This window comes from Dioscorea cayenensis, chromosome 20 (genome assembly GCF_009730915.1).
Source record: "Dioscorea cayenensis subsp. rotundata cultivar TDr96_F1 chromosome 20, TDr96_F1_v2_PseudoChromosome.rev07_lg8_w22 25.fasta, whole genome shotgun sequence".
Classification (NCBI taxonomy): Eukaryota; Viridiplantae; Streptophyta; class Magnoliopsida; order Dioscoreales; family Dioscoreaceae; genus Dioscorea; species Dioscorea cayenensis.
Window position 1 is genome coordinate 17,357,583 of NC_052490.1, and position 15,582 is coordinate 17,373,164.

At 39.3% G+C, this 15,582-nt stretch overlaps 1 pseudogene; it reads right to left on the bottom strand.

The window, feature by feature from the left end:
• Window positions 1-12,489: 12,489 nt before the first annotated feature.
• LOC120251330 lies at window positions 12,490-13,159 on the bottom strand (annotated as a pseudogene).
• Window positions 13,160-15,582: the final 2,423 nt, after the last annotated feature.

Here is a 15,582-nt window from a genome sequence, read left to right on the forward strand (position 1 = left end):
TGCATAATAGACCTCTTCAGCCAATTTAGCACTCAAAAATTCTATCTTGATATCTATTTGGTGAATTACAAGTTTGCGAATTGATGCAAATGCAATGAGTACTCTTATGATAATTATTCTAGCAAATGATGAGTAAGTATTAAAAAAAAAAATCAAGACCATGCTTTCATGTAAAGTGCTTAGCTACCAACCTTGCCTTAAATTTATCTATCATTGCATGCACCTTCATTTTCTTTTGAAAATTTTTTTTACATCTAACAGTTATGAATCTTGGTGGAAGATCAACCAAGACTCAAGTCACGACTGGCCGCCCCATTCATACTGCCACGTGGCGAGTTATGATAGGTGCATTCAAATTAAAAGACTCGCCTCTCTCTATTTCTGAGAATTTGAATGCCCATGGGTCCCACTATAAATAAAATAATATATAAGTATGAGAGAATCAATTAAGTGGGGAGCAAGGTTCAGCAAAATATGGAAAGTGGGACCCATGTGTTAGTAAATATAGTAGAAACGACAGGTTACCCACTGTTGACATCTTGACCATAGGGTAGTGTAGACAAGAAGAATAATAAGTTTAGACGGAAAGGATATTAAGCATTTATACCCCTGATGAGAAGGAAATGAGTAAATAAGATGGAGAAGGAAGAGATAATGGCAGTGTATTTATTATTCCTTAGATATGGCCCAACTGCTCTCATTAAATGTATTCACAGTATATGTATTGCAGAAGCCATAGAAGAGAACCCTCAGCAGTTGTTGGAGTATGTCAATGCACTACATAAGCATGAAGAAGCTGTCTACTGTATGCTACGCATAGCCGCAACGACAAGTAAAGGAGAGGATGATGTCACCGAAGCCTATATGGTTATTAAAACAGGTGGCATCAGGAAAAAAATAAAACTTTAGGACCTGGGTAATATAGGTACCTCAAAAAGAGCCGTATCAACCAGCTGGTGATTTGTAGACCAGTCGTAATATACATATCTAGTATAAAATATGTGTCCCAGTGTTATACTCCAAATAATATAAGGCTTTCCTATTATGTAGTAAATATAGTTATCAATAATAAAATACATATGTTTTATCGGATGATATTGTCCTGTACCATTATTCACATAAAGGAAATATACAAACAACAAAGAACAACACTTAAAAAAATTAATACAGGTTGAAATGAACATGGGCCGAATTCTCTATATTAAGTATATAATGATCAAAACGGCCCACGAAATGTTGAACAGCTCTAATTACAGAATTAATGGAGATTACACAGAAATTATGTAGAAAGTTCATAACATTACATTTGAATACATGGAGGAAACTCTCACTCAGAGGACGGAAGGTAGTCCATATGGTGAAGAACAGCCAGCATTTGTGAACCCTTAAAGCTCTCCTCAGATTGTAGTTGAACCATATCTCCATGGTTATGCGATCCTAGTTGTTGAAGAAGGGTCTATCTATGTTTTCTTTAACATGGAAATACAGGGGATTATTCAGCTCCCTGAAAAATACTCCCATATTAGTCTGTGTCTTTGTGATGATATCACCTTTCCTATTATCCATGATGAATGAAGGAAACTAATAAAAAAGAAGCATCAAGTAGAATTAGATTGCAGAAAGATGACCGTCATGGTCACCATTGTTAACCGTGGTGTATAGAGAATTATGTAGGAATTCAAAGTCAGCATTCTTCAATGTCCAATCACGTAGAGCTATATTCTAAGACTTATCAAGATATTCACTATAGCTCTAATCATGACCTGGGTTACATAAAATGATAGATGAGATTCCACCTTTAATTCGAATAGGTTTGCATACTTACAGTTTGTCTATCAATCTCACTGAGCACCAATCAACTCCCGCCAATGTTTCATCCTTAGATAGCTTGGCACCACATCATCAATGACATTGTACAATACATCCTAGTGAAACGTGGCATGGTTGAAGTCCAGATGTCCACAAATGTAGTTATGCTTACCTAGAGAACGGGCCCAAGTAGTCTTCCCAAATGAGGCTTGTTCCTTCGATGATGAGACTTGTTAGCCACAAACAACCTTCCCTATGTATTATTATATCTTCTTTCGTCCACGCAGCACCATTAATCTAAAAATTATGCTCAAGCCATTCCTACATATGTGGTGTAATCCTGAACGTTGAATAATCCCAATAAGATATGTAAGGATCCAACGGTTTGCCAAATATACGTTCATAATTAGGCTTTAGATTATGATACTTTGAAGTAAATGCTCTGCGATCTTTTTCCCTAATTATCTATAAAGCAGTATCTGTTGATCCAGAGTTCAATGCATAGGTATAAACATTTGACAAGTCATGTCTTCCATCAAGAGAAAATCTGCCGTCAACCTGGAATTGACCCTTGTGGGCTCCTTTCTTTTCACCTGACCTTTAATTAGGGTATGACCGGTTAAAAAAAACATGAGCAACAAATCAAATTTAATTTTTTATGACTTCATGGTGATTAGGGGTTCATGACTTCCATTAAGGGCAAGCCCTTAATGTTAACTACCATGGACATTGTCGCAGGAACCTTCGATTAAGAAATAAGTGTGAAGAATGAAATAAGTTGTGACAATCAATTTCATTCATTTCAATAAATATAAATTCCTGGACTTCATTGAAAATACAGAGAATTTGAAATCATCTTGACAAATCATCTTGACTTATGGACTTATATGCGGACTTGTGTCTTGGACGTTTTGCATTTTTGGACTTGATTTGCATCATGAGTTTGATTTGAATTTCAAGTTATGACTCCTCCATGTTGATGAACCATAGACTTGATTTTGACCTTTCATAAGCTTCGGCTTTTATGCTTCTGAAGCTCCCTTCTTGACTTGTGAAACTCTTTGAGTCTTTGACTTTTGATGTCTTGAGACTACTGAGTTTAATTGTCGATTTATATGGATTTTTGAATATTGACTTGTGAAGCTCTTTGGGTCCTTGACTTTTGATGTCTTGAGACCATTGAGTTAAGTTGTCGATTTATATTGGTTTTCAAATATTGACTTGTGAAACTTTTTGGGTCTTTGACTTTTGATGTCTTGAAACCGCTAAGTTCAATTGTCGATTCATATGAATTTTCAAATATTGATTTATGAAACTCTTTGGGTCTTCGACTTTAATGTCTTGAGACCATTGAGTTCAATTGTCGATTTATATGATTTTTTTAAATATTGACCTTTTTTTATAAATATTTTGAATCTTGACTGGCTGCTTTGGTTTTGATTTTTATTTATTATTATTATATTTTATAACATATCGTTGCATACGCCTCATTACCATTTTGCATCCCTTGTTGCCATCCTGCCTCGAGATGAATATTTTTTCGTTGTCACTTCAGAATGAATACTTTTGTCATTTGACTCTAAATCCCAGGTGTTATTTGAGAATTATTACTTGAGAGGAAATCAGCAATTTCACATATATAAATATTTTTTTTAGTCACATATGATTATTGTATTTATGATAGACCAAGCATTAGTCAAAATTATGAATAGCTCTGCATTGCTTATTTACTTTTGGGTCCATCTTGCAATCATGAAAATGATGAATATGCATGGATGTTCCTCATCATTTTTTTAATTAATTTTTCATATTTATTTGCATGTGTGTCTCTTTCATGGTGGGTCCTTGACCTTCTACCGATAGCAACAACGCATCTAGGTGTTCAACCTTCAGACAGAACCAGCCCAGAGAGAAGAATTATCGACTGGCAAGTATCATCCATCTACTTCTGAATTTTAGCTACAGAAAGCATTACTCATTGGCATATTTTTTTGTCACTCACAAAAATCAGATCATATTGTCCATGCTTATAACAAACATTGGGCAACTGTTATTTTACCTCATTATCTTGAGTTTTTTTTTAAGTATCATGCTATGGTATATAGCCAAGTGAGACCATTTCCCAAATAGCCTAAATGCAGGATCACTAGATGGCAACCATATATTCTTATTCATTTGATTAAATGCTCATGCTCATGCATTCAAACTTGGATTTCTTTCCTCCATTCATGTGCAAACAACATTGTTAGACATGTACGCGAAGAATGGTCATGTACAAAAAAGCAAGGAACATTTTTGGTGATTTGTCTGATGAAAATGTTGTTGCTTGTAATGCTATAATTTCATGCTACACTAAGATTGGTGATATGATTGCTGCACGAAAAATTTTTTTTGATAAAATGTCTCATAAGGATGGTATTTCATGGTCTGTCATGATATCAGGATATGCAGGTAGTGGAAACATGCTTGCTGCTAGAGAACTGTTCCATCTAATATCAGATAAAGGAATCAATTCTTGGAATGCATTAGTTGCTGAATGTACTCATAATGGGGAATGGTATGAAGGCTTCAAACTCTTTACCTTCATGTGCCTTGAGTATGTGAAATCCAATCCTGCAACAAATTCATGCTTGTCATATTTATCCCCATATGGTGGGACCCGCCCTTTGAAGAATTCTGCCATTACATGCATCTCTTTCATGATGGGATTCGTTCTTTTGAATTTTTTTATTTATTATTATTTATTATTTTATATTTTTTTTATGACATGCATGCATGCATGCTTCTCATCATTATTATTATTATTATTATTATTATTATTTTCACGTATGCATGCTTCTTCTTTTTTTTCTTTTTAATTATTTTTTTTTATGCATGTGAGTATATAGCATGCTTTCTCATTATTTTATTTGCATATATATGTTTGGTGAGAGATGAGTACATTTGAAATTTCATCTTGTGAATATGCATGCACAAAAAGCATGATTCTCAATTTTCCTCATCCCGCCACATATTGCTTGCTTCTATATGTATATATATTTTTTCATAAAATGTTTACAAGCTTGTAGCAAAGAGATTTTTGGGTATGCATATATACGTTCATACATGCAAATTAAAAATAATACTAACACATTTTTTATTCACAAGTGTTAAAGGCTTTAGCTAATCAGTATTTATGCCTCTGAAGTATGATAACATCTATTGCTAAAGGACCTGGGAACATGTTTATGATAAACGCAAACTCCGAATCCATTGGCACCACAATGCTGGGGTTAGTGCTCCCATTTGGACATTGTTTCTTCAGTTGTTTAGCATAAGTTCGATCTAAACTTGGATCTTAACTTAATGTTGAGCTGAAGTTATATAGCCTGCTCCTGAATGAAGTGCACTGAGAATGTCCAATTGTGTGTGCTCCTGCTAGATTGATCATTTCTTCTTGAGACAAACTGATAAGTGCTTGTGTGATATGAATGCGAAGCATTCTTTCTTATGTTGAGCATTACTTTTCTCGGGTTTTTACATTAATATGTGTGTTTTTATGTTACTTTTATGCAGGTAGGGTTGTGAAACCAATTATGAAGGAAAGAAGCCAATGTGGATCACAATGTACCGATTTTGGAGGAAATCTTGCTAAGGTTCAAACGCGAAGATATAAGTCGGGTGCGAGATACTAGAGTGTGTGCCAACCTCCCCGTATTTGAGTTTGCACAACCATTTGGAGGGGCACAAGGGCAGTCACACTCAAGCATTCCGACTTATGCACATAGAACAAGATCTCCATCAACTTATCCGTCATTGAAGAAGCAAAGCGATCCACGGCATAAACGTGTGCCCGTTTATGTTACCTCGATGAAAAGTGGATTTAGGAGTATTTTTGGCATAGTACTGCAGCAGGTTACTGTAGGAAAATCATTGTAGCAAACACTGTAGTAGTTACTGTCCACAGCCGGCCGAAAATGACAGTTTCAGAGAATCCACACGGGGGTGTGGAAATTACCCACGCCCGTGTGGAAATTCCAAACGGGCGCATGTACCGTACACGCCCGTGGAGTCGCCCGATTCCAGCCCTATTTAAAGCCGATTTTGGCATTCTTTTCTCCATCTTTTCCCCAACTTGCAAGAGGGTTTCGGCTAGGGTTTCGAGGAGTATTGGCCAAGGTTTTGTAGAGGTTCTATGGCTCTGACATCGTGATTCCATTAGGAAGAAGGTTGGTAGGGGAGCTTCGATCTAGGCACATCCTATACCGGACGAAGGAATCCTTGGACGACGAGTAGAGGACTTTCCACAAGACCATCGACACGACCATCGAGGGGGTTTCTTTATGGATTTATTGCTTTTACATTCGATTTCTTTGATTGTACTTAGCTCCATGGAGAGCTAAACCCCTAGTGGGTACTTGGCTGATTGTGAACCCTAGGATGTATTCATTTTATTGAACTTCTTTATTATGCTTTCAATAAATTGATGTTTATTGTGAGTTCCAATCTTGAATGCTTGATTGTATGAACATTTCCCCTAGAGTGACACTATGGTTGAGAGTTCTTGTTGGTAACCTTGTGAGTGAGTGACACACCACGAGCGTTAGACAAAGCTAGGTTGGAGAGGGTTGAGAGGGTGAGTCGAGAGGTAGAGGAGCATCCCCTTTCCCCTCCGACGTGATAGATTCTACCTCCATTCCTCGAGTTCTTTGCGTCCATAATAGAGTGAATGGTCTAAGGGATGAACCTCCGCTGGGGCCTAGTTGCGCGTGCAATGGTGTGAAGCGTTGAGGTGATCTTAGTATCTAGGGCTTAATTGTGGTTAGGGATCTTTCGCCTTGACCAAAGGGTTAGGTCTAAATCTAGGAAGAGATTTATCACTTGGAATCCCTAGAGCTCATTGCAACTCTATGCGAGTGAGAGGTGTTGAGATTGTTCGATTTCTCCTCCGGGAAATGTATAGAGTTAGGCATAGTTGACCTTAGATTTGGGACTATGTATGTAAGGATTTCCACGACTCACCATTGCATTGATTAGAAAGCATAATAGAGAGTTCTTGCACTTGAAGCGATTATCCTAGGTGAAACATCATCCGAGTACCCCATCTTTATCGATTGCCTTGCCTCCTCCTTACTTTTGCTCTCTTACTTGTTGCTTTTAATTTCTGAGAATTGAATCATTACCACACTTATCATTGTTGATACTCCACATAGCTAAGAATCAAATTAAGTGTCTTTACTCCCTACTCCCTGTGGATTCAACCCCGTTCATCCGGGATTATTACTTCGACAAACCCGTGCACTTGCGGGATATAAGCAAGGGGACCTTGTCATGTTTTTTGCGCCGTTGTCGGGGAATAGGCGTTTAGAGATACTTTGTACTTTGTTTTCTTATCTATTTACCCTTTATTCTATTTCACATCTCTTCTCTATCACCGTTCTGATTTATTTAAAAAAAAAAAAATTATTTCACACTTTCTTATTCTTCCATCATTCTCATTTGTTTTTTTCTTTTGTCATCTCTTATTTTTCTTGCAAGGATTTTAAATGATGATTGACCCAGTCATTGCTCTATATTTGCAGGTCGAAGCTCTCAGTAAAAAAGTTGATAGAATTGTTACTTCATGACAACAAAACATTCCATGTTACAACGCATATCATCCAATTGAAGTGGGCTACCCAAACGTATTATGGGATAATGGTGAACAACATTGGGAGGCAACTCAAGAGGAATGTCAAACGGGTGAGATACTCGGAGAGGATGCATTTCAGTTACAAAGAGTATTAGCTAACTTTATTGAAGCATCCGATGTCCGCGTCCAAAATATGGAGACCACACGAAGATGTCATGAAGCCTCCTATAAAAACCTTGAGCATCAACTAGGAGGGATACTTGACACACTCTCCAGGGAACAACAAGTATTTGAGCAAGCAAGTCAAGTTCCTTATAGAGAAGATGTGGTAGTCAATGACAATGAAGAAGTGGGGCGGAACAAGTAAGATGTTGTCAAGATTGAGAGGATACAAGAAGAACCGTTCATTCAATGTGATAATTGTTTGAGTGGACAGTATGTTTGTGAACAAGAAATGGTGCAAGGAGAGTTGGTGAAGACATATTGCTTTCAAGTTGAAAGAGAAGAAGACGCAAATCCTAAGGTAATGGAGCAATCATCTCTCTTTGGGATTAATCAACTCATAAATTGCAAGAAAGAGATTTTTGGTTTGGAAGAAGACGTGGGTAGGAGATTGAAGCCATCCAATGACCCACCTGTGCTAAGCTTGGACAATTCCCAACCCAAATTGTTTCCTTGGAGGCCAAAGGTAAGATGGTTGGACTCTCCAACAAATATTCCACCCTGGCAATTAGATTTTTAGTTTAAAGGAAGTAGCTATGCAATATCTAGTCGGGAGGAACACACACTTTTCAAGCCCCTATAAGGTAAGGAAGAGGTACGTCAAGCTAAGTGACCTAAAACAAGCGCTTCTTGGGAGGCAACCCAAGCAATTACTGTTTTCCTAGTTTTTAGTTTAGTGTTTGCATGAATTAGAGCTTGAGTGTTGGTGTTTGGATTCTTATATGCCATTGCTATGCTTTTCTTGTGGACCGTTGGTGTTATCTTGTGCTTTCATGTGTTTTGGTGAAGTTTTGGTCGTTTGAGCTATTTCTCATGTTTTTCACTGGTAAAACTTACATATTAGAGCAGGCTCTGAGTGTGAACATGTTAAAAAAAATTTTCTGTAGAGCCTGCAGAATTTTCTAAGGCGTCCAGAGAAAAAACACGGGCGTGTGGTATTTCCACACGCCCGTGGATTTACACTGCGAGCTCATCCAGAGAAGGCACAGGGGCGTGCGGCTGCCCCTGTGAACGACCATGCGACTGTCACACGCCCGTGGGTAATTTCTGCACGGGCGTGTGAATTCCTGCAGAGTTGAGCGGTTTATCCCGAAAGCACACAGGGGCGTGGACTCGCCCCTATGGGCGACATTGTGAACCACACACGGGCGTGGGTAATTTTCGCACGCCCGTGAGAATCTCTGCAGAGGATCTCTCCATCCTGAGAAGACACAGGGGTGTGCGTTTGCCCCTGTGAGTTGGGCCTGTGAATGTCCACGCCCGTGTGGAATTTTCACACGGGCGTGGGTCTTAGAGAATTTTCTCGGTTGCATTGAGAGTCCACAGGGGCGTGCGTTTGCCTCTGTGGGTCGGGCACACGGCGTGGGTAATTTCCGCACGCCCGTGTGGATTTACAGATATGCTAGAACCGCAGGTTTTCTTTAAAATCTTTTCGGGTTTCTTCATATTTTCACCCTCATACGTTTTGAGAACACATCCTTGCTCTCTTCTGACCTCTCACCGTCATTTTAGATGGTTGTTAATTGAGTTTTTCGGCCGTTTTCTAGTCTTTCATTCTCATTTTGTCAGTAAACTTCTCTTTCTCTTTTCTTTGCCAATCTTCATTTATTTTGCAGCACCAGCGTCATCTTCACCAGCAACGGAAACAGATGTACTAGCTATTAACACCGACACTTGAGACGTCTTTACCTTCTTTGTTCTTATTTTTTGCATTTTATTTTCTGCATTTTATTTTGGATTGGTATACTTAGAAAGGATTTTCCTTCTGAGTTTATTTTCACTTTGTGGTCTCGAGTTGTATTCATTGCTCTATCTTTTGTATACTCGAGTTATTTTTGTTTTTTCTTGAGCTTCACTGAACCCCCTCGTGTATGCGTGCAGATGGTCTTGTCATCTTGGGAATTGAGACTTAGTCATGGGCACGGCCAAGGTGCTTCGGCACTTAGCCGTGTGAGCTTCACAACCCGTTGAAACACTACTCCCAACGAATTAGCTTCATCAAACGCAACACTAGAAGTCAGGGGAGTATTGTTTTGATTGCTTCTCCCACATCTATTTTTGAATGATATATTTTGAGTGAGCTTGCATGAGTACATTGAGGACAATGTACAACTTAAGTGTGGGGGGGGGAGTTTCATAGTGCACACATCTTTTCTATTGTTCTTGATTGTTATATGCTCACATAGCCAATGGCGGTTCACCTTAGTTGCAAGCATTGTATTCTTGAGTTTAGGAGAATTTATAACATTAAATGTTTTCATGGTCTAGTTCTTGCTTAAATTTCTAGGAATTTTTACCCGATTTATACTTGTTACACTACTCACTCTTTAGACTCTATTGGAAACTCAAGTTTGATGTTAAAGGGACTAGTTATAGTTGTTTCTTGTGCAAATTCTGAAAAAAAAAATGAAAAATGCAAAGAAAAAGAAACAAAATAGTTTTATTGTGCTTGTTGGGTGGAAAGAGCTACCACCTATGAAGTATGAAGCTACTCTCATAAGTCGGATACTAGCTATGCCCTAATGAGAGAAAGAGCTATCTCATAGGATGAGTGAAAGCTACTACTCCGGTAGAAAGAGCTACCACCTCGAAAGTGTGAAAGCCACCTTAACGGCCGCTTTGGAAAGGGCTACCTTAGAGGATGTGTGAAGCATCTTTGAAATTGTTGTCACTTTTGTAGATAAATAAGTCACTTGTCTTAAAATATTTTGAGGAGTATACCTTGGGTTGTTTTGAGTGAGTTCACACACGCATACCCGATTTCGGGTTTGTTGTCCTTTTTTTATTCAAGTTTTTTTAGCTAGAGCTTTGATTTTTTTGTTTTTTTAATGTTGAAATTTCCCTTACTTGTAGAATGCTCTCTTTGTATACTTTGGTGAACCTAAGGCCAAGCACTTTCAATATTTTTCTTCATTGATGCACGGAATGTTTAATTTTTTTGCTCGAGGACAAGCAAAAGCTTAAGTCTGGGGAGTTTGATAAGTGCTTGTGTGATATGAATGCGAAGCATTCTTTCTTTATGTTGAGCATTTACTTTTCTCGGGTTTTTTTACATTAATATGTGTTTTTTTATGTTACTTTTTATGCGGATAGGGTTGTGAAACCAATTATGAAGGAAAAGAAGCCAATGTGGATCACAATGCACCGATTTTTGGAGGAAATCTTGCTAAGGTTTAAACGCGAAGATATAAGTCGGGTGCGAGATGCTAGAGTGTGTGCCAACCTCCCCGTATTTGAGTTTGCACAACCATTTGGAGGGGCACAAGGGCAGTCACACTCAAGCATTCCGACTTATGCACATAGAACAAGATCTCCATCAACTTATCCGTCATTGAAGAAGCAAAGTGATCCACGGCATAAACGTGTGCCCGTTTATGTTACCTCGATGAAAAGTGGATTCAGGAGTATTTTTGGCATAGTACTGCAGCAGGTTACTGTAGAAAAATCATTGTAGCAAAAACTGTAGTAGTTACTGTCCACAGCCGGCCGAAAATGACAGTTTCAGAGAATCCACACAGGCATGTGGAAATTACCCACGCCCGTGTGGAAATTCCAAACGGGCGCATGTACCGTACACGCCCATGGAGTCGCCCGATTCCAGCCCTATTTAAAGCCGATTTTGGCATTCTTTTCTCCATCTTTTCCCCAACTTGCAAGAGGGTTTCGGCTAGGGTTTCGAGGAGTATTGGCCAAGGTTTTGTAGAGGTTCTATGGCTCTGACATCGTGATTCCATTAGGAAGAAGGTTGGTAGGGGAGCTTCGATCTAGGCACATCCTATACCAGACGAAGGAATCCTTGGACGACGAGTAGAGGACTTTCCACAAGACCATCGACACCCGACCATCGAGGGGTTTCTTTTATGGATTTATTGCTTTTTACATTCGATTTCTTTGATTGTACTTAGCTCCATGGAGAGCTAAACCCCTAGTGGGTACTTGGCTGATTGTGAACCCTAGGATGTATTCGTTTTATTGAACTTCTTTATTATGCTTTCAATAAATTGATGTTTATTGTGAGTTCCAACCTTGAATGCTTGATTGTATGAACATTTCCCCTAGAGTGACACTATGGTTGAGAGTTCTTGTTGGTAACCTTGTGAGTGAGTGACACACCACGAGCGTTAGACAAAGCTAGGTTGGAGAGTGTTGAGAGGGTGAGTCGAGAGGTAGAGGAGCGTCCCCTTTCCCCTCCGACGTGATAGATTCTACCTCCATTCCTCGAGTTCTTTGCGGCCATAATATAGTGAATGGTCTAAGGGATGAACCTCCGCTGGGGCCTAGTTGCGCGCGCAATGGAGTGAAGCGTTGAGGTGATCTTAGTATCTAGGGCTTAATTGTGGCTAGGGACCTTCCGCCTGGACCAAAGGGTTAGGTCTAAATCTAGGAAGAGATTTATCACTTGGAATCCCTAGAGCTCATTGCAACTCTATGCAAGTGTGAGGTGTTGAGATTGTTCGATTTCTCCTTCGGGACATGTATAGAGTTAGGCATAGTTGACCTTAGATTTGGGACTATGTATGTAAGGATTTCCACGACTCACCATTGCATTGATTAGGAAGCATAATAGAGAGTTCTTGCACTTCAAGCGATTATCCTAGGTGAAACATCATCCGAGTACCCCATCTTAATCGATTGACTTGCCTCCTCCTTACTTTTGCTCTCTTACTTGTTGCTTTTAATTTCTGAGAATTGAATCATTACCACACTTATCATTGTTGATACTCCACATAGCTAAGAATCGAATTAAGTGTCTTTACTCCCTACTGCCTGTGGATTCGACCCCGCTCATCCGGGATTATTACTTCGACAAACCCGTGCATTTGCGGGATATAAGCAAGGGGACCTTGTCACAAACCCTTGCTATTGATGTTTCGTGTTAGCACTGATGGCACATCATATGGTATTCCCATTCTAAATAGAACACTGACTCTTACTGCAAATGCAAGGATATCAGCACATAAGATATGCCTTTGCATTCAGTCTTGAGCCGGGATTTTGCTGCATCGATGATTTCAAATCCTGGAAAACTTGGATTGTTTGTCAGTAAATCTTTTTCTACTATGGTGTTGCTTGTTAAATCAATCGAAACTGGTCCATCAGCATCCCTGACAAATGCATCATGGAAGTGCATTCTAACAAGGCCAGCAGCCAAGCCAGGATCATCATTAAGAGCTTTCATAACTTCTTCTTTGACTATGGATTCAGCTATGGGGAATGAGCCATTATAGAAACCAACTTGAAGCTGAGCATTAGAAGGAGCACAGGATAATAACAGGGAAATATAGAAACACATTCACTCTTCTAAGATCCATCTCTTCCCGTCTGTTATGTGGACGCTGCTCCAGTGTAATACAAAGCTCTCCCTGCGCCATCATAGGCAGTGAAACCAACGTTGTGGCCTTACGTTCTCACAGCACCGCCGTCCAGTGGCGGAGCACTGACAGCATAGACAGGTGTAGCCACCTCACGATAGATCTCCTGCGCCGGTGAAGGAACCATCCTCGGTGGCGGTGCCATGGCGTAGTATCCTTTTCTCATTTAAGGATGAATCACTACTCCTTGTTGCTAATAAACGCCTGGTCCTGTTGGGATGAAATACATTGGCTAGTCTCATAAAGCATCTTGTGCACATTGACTTAGCATCGTCAACACCGACTCCAGCAAGTGGTTCCTCCAGTACGCAATCTTTCCCATTTTCCACCTTGTCCACCATGGCTCCACTAGTGACTTCACCAAGTACTTCTCTTGTTCAATCCCATTAATGATCTCCATCTGTTCTTGGTTGTCATCGAGTAAGAGTGATGTGGTGACCCATTCGTAGGAAATGTACAGCGCGCCAAGCTTCAAAACACAGTAGATCTCGTGGTAGATGTCTTGAAGCTTGGGTGTGTGCAGGTGGCTTCAATGGAGTAAGCGGCGTGCGGTGAGAGAGGTTGGGGATGGAAGGAGATAAGTGGAAGCTCTGGCCCCAGCCCTACTCGTAGATGTAGGTGACAAGGTTTTACAAAGTGTGGATGAAGACAGGGATGTTTATGGAGTCACCGGTGGTCTCCTTTCATCACCGGAGAAAAGGGCCAGTACTGCTTATACTCATCCTAGGCCTTATCTCTTGTGATGAAGCCCATCTTGACTACATAAACCAGTAGTTACCGCCGCCACGGTGAACAACGCCCACACCACCATTGTCGTCTCCGTCGCTGATCATATCTGGGGGTTTAGCGGAGAAGATGATAAAAGAGAGGAGAGAGATTGAGAATGTTCGAGTTCTCGCCCACGGGAAAGAGAGAGCACGAGGGAGAAGAAATGCATGCATGTGCGTGCATGTGTTTTTTTTCTTTCTTCTGATTTTTTTTTCATTCTTCTTCTCTTCTAATTTTTTTTTCTCTTTTTTTTATTCTTTTTTTCTTCAAATCTTCTCTTCTTTTTTTTTCTCCGAGGGCTTTAGCTTCTTCTCTAAGGGCTTTGGCTTCTTTCCTATGTCTTCTCCTTCTTCTTTTCAGTTGGTAGCGACTATGGTGACGGCGGCATCCTCGATAGGCATCAGTGGCAGTAGCGGGTGACAATGGTAGCATGCATCATTGGCAGTAGGTGACTGCGAGTAGCAGACAGTGATGGCAGCAATGGCAACAAGCAGCACCAACAACAACGAGCAGCAGCAGCACGAACAACAGGCAATAGAGGCAGCAGCAGCGGCTAGCAGCAGACGGCAAGCGGCAAATCATTATACATATATATATTCTTTATATAAATAAGCATAAGAGGAGAAAGAGAACCCTTTTTTTTTTCTTTTTTCCTCTCTTTTATTTTTTTCTCTCTAAATTCCTTTTTTTTCTCTAAATACTTCTCCCCTCTCCTGATTTTTTATTTTCTAACCTTTCTTCTTCTTTTCTTTTTTCTCTTTTTTTTTTCTTCTCCTCATCTAATTTTTTCCTTCTGTTTTTTTTTTCTTCCTTTTTTTTCTCTCGCTTCTTCTCTGGGTTCGGCCTCCTCTTTTTCTTCGCATTCTTTCTCCTTTTTAAAGTTTCTTCGCAGTCTTATCTAAAATAACCAAACCCACCCCATAAAATTACAACCTATAACCATCTTCGTGGACCAAGTCAGGATAGGATAAGATCCAAACTTAAAGTTTTTAACTACTTTCAAATTTTGAAATTTTATTTAATTTTTTTTCATTAATTAATTTAATTAATTTTTAATTAACCCAATTTTGCCCCAAGATTTGTATTCGTGTGCCTCAGGATTTGCATTTCTCAAATTGCCTCGAGATCTATTCTAAGACTATATGAAATCTAGGATCGCCTCGGGATGTGTATTTGGGCTATCCTAAGATTTGAGATTGACTCAAGATATGTGTTTTCAAGGGCTATATGAAATCTGGTAATTTGCATTTATGCTTCGAGATAAATTCTCAGGGTAAATTTTGTAATTTGCACTTATGCCTCGAGATAAATTCTTCTCGGGGGCAATTTTGTAATTTACATTTTTCTCCCTTGTTCGCCTTGGGATTGGTGTTCGAGTCCAAGACAACCAAATAATCAATTAAGATTAAGATGAGGACATTTAAATTTTAATTCTAAATATATCTATGTTAATTCTAAATATATCTATGATTAGGATATATTAGAATTTAAATTAAATTGGGATTTGGGTTCTATTAGGACATATGTTATATTATTTATATATAAACAACCCTAGTCGACGTAGTCACCCCCTTTCTCGATATACGCCTTTACATCCAAGCTGGACTTTGCACATTATACATTCGTATGGAATACTAAAGATGAACTATGGGAACAAAGATCAAACAATCTGGGATTTGTTACATGTGCCCAGCCTTCGAGTTGTATTAAAATATGTAAATGTGGACTTCAATCTTCATGTAGTTCCCTGGCAACCCGAACGAATTTCCTGTTGCTCAAAAGGGATACAGCCAACAGGTT